Below are 6,148 nucleotides of genomic sequence, written 5' to 3' on the forward strand. Positions count from 1 at the left end.
ACCTACTAAAATGGCCAAAGTCCAAAACACTGACAACACTAAATGCTGGCAAAGATATGGAGTACCAGGAACTCTCATTCATTGCTGATGGGAATGCAGAACGGTACAGCCACTTTGATGGCAGTTTGGCAGTTTCTTACCAAACTAAATGCACTCTTATTATACAACCCAGCAATCACATTTCTCTATATTTACCGAAATAAGCTGAAAACTTATGTCCACACAAAACCTGCACACAAATGTTTATAGCAGCTTTATTCATAATTGCCAAAACTTGGAAGCAACCAAGATGTCCTTCAGTAGGTGAATGGATAAATAAACTGTGGTACATCCAGACAATGGAATATTATTCAGTGTTAAGGAAAAAAAAAGGAGTTATCAAGCCGTGAAAAGACATGGAGCTACCTTAAATGCATATAACTAAGTGAAAGAAGCCAATCTGAAAAGGCTATGTACTGTATGATTCTAATCATACGACATTCTGGAAAAGGCAAAACTATGAAGGCAGTAAAATGTCATTGGTTGCCAGGCATTGAGAGGAAAGGATGAATAGGCATAGTACAGAGTATTTTGGGGGCAAACTATTCTGTTATAAACCAACATTACCGCAAGTAAAGAAAAAAAATAATCTAACAGAAAAAAAACTATTCTGTATGATACTATAATGGTGGATAAATATCATTACACGTTTGTCAAAACCCATGGAATGGGGGTCTGGCCCCATGGCTCAGCAGTTAGCTGCAGACCTAGCACCACTTCTCAAGCCATGCTGTGTCAGGCGTCCCACATATAAAGTAGAGGAAGATGGGCACAGATGTTAGCTCAGGGCTAATCTTCCTCAAAAAAACAAACAAACCCATAGAATGTACAACACCAAGAGTGAACCCTAATGTAAACTATGGACTTTGCGTGATTATGATGTGTCAATGTAGCTTCATTGATTGTAAGAAATGTACCACACGGCATTCTGAGAGTGGGGGCAGCTGTACTTATGTAGTGGCAGAAGGTGTATGGAAAAATCTCTGTACCTTCCACTTGATTTTTCTCCAAATCTAAAACTGTTTTAAAATAAAATCTGTTTTAAAAGAGAATACAGGCTAGTTATTTTATAAAAGCTCCCTTGTTTGGCGTTTTCTCTGATGTTTCCTCATGATTAGATTCAGATTAAGCTCCTGCGGCTAGAATACCACAGAAGCAATGTTGCAGCCATCTCAGGTGTCACATAGGAGGAATACAGTGTTGGCCCCTTATCAGGGATGTTAATTTTGACTACTTTGTTAAGGTTGTATCGATTTTCTCCACTTCATTTCTTTCTTTTGTAATTAGTAAGTGTTTCTGGTAAGATATGGCAGTCTTATTCTTTTTTTTTTTTTTTAAGATTTTATTTTTCCTTTTTCTCCCCAGAGCCCCCCGGTACATAGTTGTGTATTTTTAGTTGTGGGTCCTTCTAGTTGTGGCATGTGGGACGCGACCTCAGCATGGCCTGATGAGCAGTACCATGTCTGCACCCAGGATTCAAACCGCCGAAACCCCGGTCCACTGAATCGGAGCGCGAGAACTTAACCACTTGGCCACGGGACCAGCCCCAGCAGTCTTGTTCTTAATAGCAGAAAGCAGAAATACCTGTCCATAAACAGAAGAGTGGATTTTTTTTTTAAGTGAGACTATGTGTACATAGAAGAATATTTTACAGCAGGGGAAAATGAAAGAGTGACAGCTACACATAACAACACAGTTTAACCTTAAAAAAAAAAAAAAGAATGATTCCATTTGTCTAAAGTTTAAAAATATGCTAAAGTACACAAAATATTATTTAAGAATGCAAATAATATAGTCTTACCTCATATAAACACACAGGGTAAAACTTTAATGAAAAAGGAACCATAAACAAAAACTGGACAGTGGTTTCCTGTGAGGTAGAAGGAGGGGCATGGAAGTGGGAGGGGGTCCCATTGGGGTGAGGAGATGGGAGTGAGTATGCATCACTTTTTATGGCATACATTTATGTTTATAAGATATAATTTTATAGTTACTTGTTACTTTAAAAAAATATTGCAATAGTTATATAAGGAAAATAAAACAAGTGGCTGGGATGAGGTGGGGGAAGATTACATGAGGAGGTGATATTCGAGCAGAGACCTGAACGGGGGGAAGGAGCCTGTGCAGAGAGCTGAGCTGGGAGGAGTTCACTTGGTCCCCTGGAGCCTCCTGCTCAATCCGTGACCACCTTGCTTGGGGCTTGATGTCCTTAATGTGTGGAGAACATGAAAAAGTCCAATACTCCCTTTCAAAAACAGGCACACAAAGGAAAATGTCCAATAACAGAAAAAAAGTTCAATCCTACTAGTAATAAAATACAATTAAAAAGCATCTCCGGGCTGGCCAGGTGGTGCAGCCATTAAGTTCGCACCTTCCACTTTGACGGCCTGAGGTTTGCCAGTTCGGATCCCAGGCACAGACCTCAGCACCGCTTATCAAGCCCTGCTGTGGCAGGCATCCCACATACAAAAAATAGAGGAAGATAGGCATAGAGGTTAGCTCAAGGCTGATCTTCCTCAGCAAAAAGAGGAAGATTGATAGTGGATGTTAACTCAGGGTTAATCTTCCTAGAAAAAAAAGGCTCACCCAACAGCTCAGTTGTACCAGCTGCTAAGCTCTGGCCGCAGCTTCCTCTGTCTTGTACTTGCCTTGCCAGCCCCTGCTGAAGGCCCTTTGCCCAGGGCTGTTATTTTAGATCCCATTCAGATGTCACTTCCCCAGAGACACTTTCCTTTCTTCTCTGTCCTTCTTAACTACATCTGTTCAGAACCTCACAGAACTTGTGACAATTTCAGGTCAAAATTTCTCAAATTGTATACCTTAAATATGTACAGTTTCTGGGACTAGTCCCGTGGCCAAGTGGTTAAGTTTTCGCGCTCCGCTGCAGGCGGCCCAGTGTTTCGTTGGTTCGAATCCTGGGCGCAGACATGGCACTGCTCATCAAACCACGCTGAGGGAGCGTCCCACATACCACAACTCGAAGGACCCACAACGAAGAATATACAACTATGTACTGGGGGGCTTTGGGGAGAAAAAGGAAAAAATAAATAAAAATGAATATGTACAGTTTATGGTATGTCAATTATACCTCAATTAAAACTGTTTTTAAAAAGGGCACAATAGTAAAAAAAAAAAAAACCACAACTCACAGACCCACGTGCCTGTCACTGTAGCATCTATCACAGTTGCAAATTTATGTTTCTTTTTGTGATTATTTGATTGACATCTCTTTCCTCATAAGACTGTATGCTTCACAAGGTAGGGACTGCATCTGTTTTACCTACCACTGTGTTCCTAGCACGTCAGAGAGTGCTTGGCACTTAGTAGGTACTCAATAAATACTTGTGGAATGAATGACACATCTGTCAGACTGTCGAGTCTCTGTTATCTCCACCAAGCTATTTCTCTCAAAGATACTGTTCAAAAAAGCTTATTAATCAATCCGTTCTGTGTGCACAGCATTATCCTCAGTCCAGTGTGTTTGACAAGGACGAACGAGTAAGTGAAGCAGCATAAACCTAGAAAGGAAGATAAGGCAACTATTAAATTAACCATCTTCTGGAATACCAGAACCAAGTGGAAAGCTACTTTAAGATACACATAGCAAAGTGTTTCCTTTCTACAAAAAACAAACTCATCTAAGAGAGAATGAACTGAACATTTGCTTATGGTTGATTGCAGGAATGCTTCAAATTCCTCCCCTCTCCGTACAATTTCTCCATCAAGAGGTGGGGTCAGTTCCTTCACCCTTTGCATCTAGATTTGCCTATGTGATTTGCTTTGGCCAATGAGAAAGCAGCAAATGTCCCACTTTGTATCAGGACTTGCCTTCTCTTGTGGCACGTAGGACCCTCTCTTCGTGTGACTAAGCCTAGGCTGGCCTGCTGGGGGATGAGAGACTTGTGGCCCAACTGTTTCTCCATCACTCATGCCAGCTGCCAAATGTATGAATGAAGCCATCCTAGATCAGCCAGCACCAGAAGATTCCTGGGCTATCTGCGGATACATGAGAAGTCCAGCAGAGGCAAAACCAAAAAAACCACTCAGTTGACCTGGAGAATCATGAACTAAATAAATGATTGTTGTTGGCCTCTCAGTTTTGGGGTAGTTTGTTACACAGCATTAGCTAATGAATACATCGACCAAAAGTTCAAGAAGGATACCTCTTTTTTTCTTCTCATTTGGCTCCTTCTCTTGTCCTTGAAGTTAGTTTGAGTCAACCTAGTGGGGTTAATGGAGAGAGACTGTCACATGTGTACTGTGGCCTCTGCTGAAGTGACATCTGTTCCTGGTTGGTCGCCAATGAGGAGTCATCCCTTATCACCTTGGCCAAGCCCCTTCAGGTCCATCAGCTCTATGCCACTTCCAGCCCACTCTGCATTGACAGTGGGGTTTGGGACATTTCTGGGAGCTGCTTGGATCCCAGGATATCTCCAGATGTCATAAACCAATGTACCAGCCCCCACCAAAGATGGTTCTGAAGGAGGAGACATGAAAGGTACAAGAGGCTGAGAGAAGGTCACTGTGGCTACAGTATAAAGAGTGGAGGGAAGGAAGTGGGGGCAGCAAAGGTTAAGCGGAATTGCCTTTGAGAAGCAAGATTGTAGGTGGGCAAGTGGAAGTGGCGGGAACAGTTGCTTCCTATTATAATTCAACAGAATTTTAAAAGGAAGTGAAACCAATGTCTACTGTGTCTGACCCCTAGACTTATGGGCTGGTTGGTGCCATCAGAGCTCTGTCTGAGAGGGTTCCTCACTAAAGGAACCAGTGTTCTCCAGGTGACTTTAGTGACAAATTCTCTTTCGTATCATGAATTTATTCATTCTTTCAATATGCTGTTCAACATCTACCTTATACCAGGTGCTAGAATGCAAAGATGAATCAGACAAATATCCCTGACGGCAAGGAACTTCCAGTTGAGTAAAGATAAGATGTTTATTTTTTTTTCATCTGTTACATAAATCTATAGCAAACTATTGTGTGCCAGGCACTGTATTAGGGAAATGATATCAACTGTTTCCTCAGAGAACTCAAAGTCTGGAGAAGACAGATAAGTAAATCTTCCATTACCCTACCATTAGAGCTGGAATGGACATATGGACAGAGGACTGTGTGGGCCCCAAGGGGGCTCGGGTAACTGTCTTAGTCTGTTCGGGCGGCTATAACAAAATACCATAAGCTGGGTGGCTTATAAACACAGCATTTATTTTTCACAGTTCTGGAGACTGAGCAGTCCACGAAGAAGGTGCCAGCAGATTCGGTGTCTGGTGAGAGTCCACTTTCTGGTTCACAGACGGCCTTCTTCTCACTGTGTCTTCATATGGTGGAAGGAGCAAGGGAGCTCTCTGGGGTCTCTTTTATAAGGGCTTTATCTTCATGACTTAATCACTCAAAAGACCCCAAAGACCCTACCTCCAAAGAGCATCACACTGGGTATTAGGTTTCAGCATATGAATTTGGGGGGGGGGACCTCAAACATTCAGTCTATAGCAGTAATGTAGTTTGAGAGTAAGTCTGGGAAGGCTTCTTGCAAGAGGCCCTGCTTGAACTCCTTTAAAGGGTCTTAAAAGATGGAGAAGTTGGCTGGAGGCAAAAACAGAAAAGGAAGAAGATTCCTGGCAGAGGGAGCAACATGTGCAAAGGCTCAATTGGGGAGGAAGGTGATGGGGCTGGAGGCCAAAAAACAGTATAGGAGACTCCCGAAGTTTTCCCCATAAGACAGTTGAGGACCTGAGTTAAAGCACAGAACATAAAGAGCCATAACATAGAGAAAGATGTCATAAGTTAGATGTAGGGAGAGCACTATGGAAATTTCTGGAAGGAAAGAACTCCTTCGACTAGTGCGATCACTGGTTACTTCACTAAGAAAGAAGCACTAAATCTGGGGTTTGAATTGGGAATGAGTTGTGACCTATGGTCCTAAAAGCAAAATCTAAGAGGACCTCCCCAAAACCCAAGGTTGGAGAAAGCTCAAGAAATGCATACAGGAAATGGTAGGCTTCAGAGCAATTTCATCACGTTGAACAAATAATTGTCTCATCTGGGTTCCCTAGAAAATAGAGTCTGAGGCAAGAAGTAAATGTTTTTGTTTTTGTTTTTTGAGGAAGAT

The sequence above is a fragment of the Equus quagga genome, chromosome 1, assembly GCF_021613505.1.
Source record: "Equus quagga isolate Etosha38 chromosome 1, UCLA_HA_Equagga_1.0, whole genome shotgun sequence".
In the NCBI taxonomy this organism is placed as follows: Eukaryota; Metazoa; Chordata; class Mammalia; order Perissodactyla; family Equidae; genus Equus; species Equus quagga.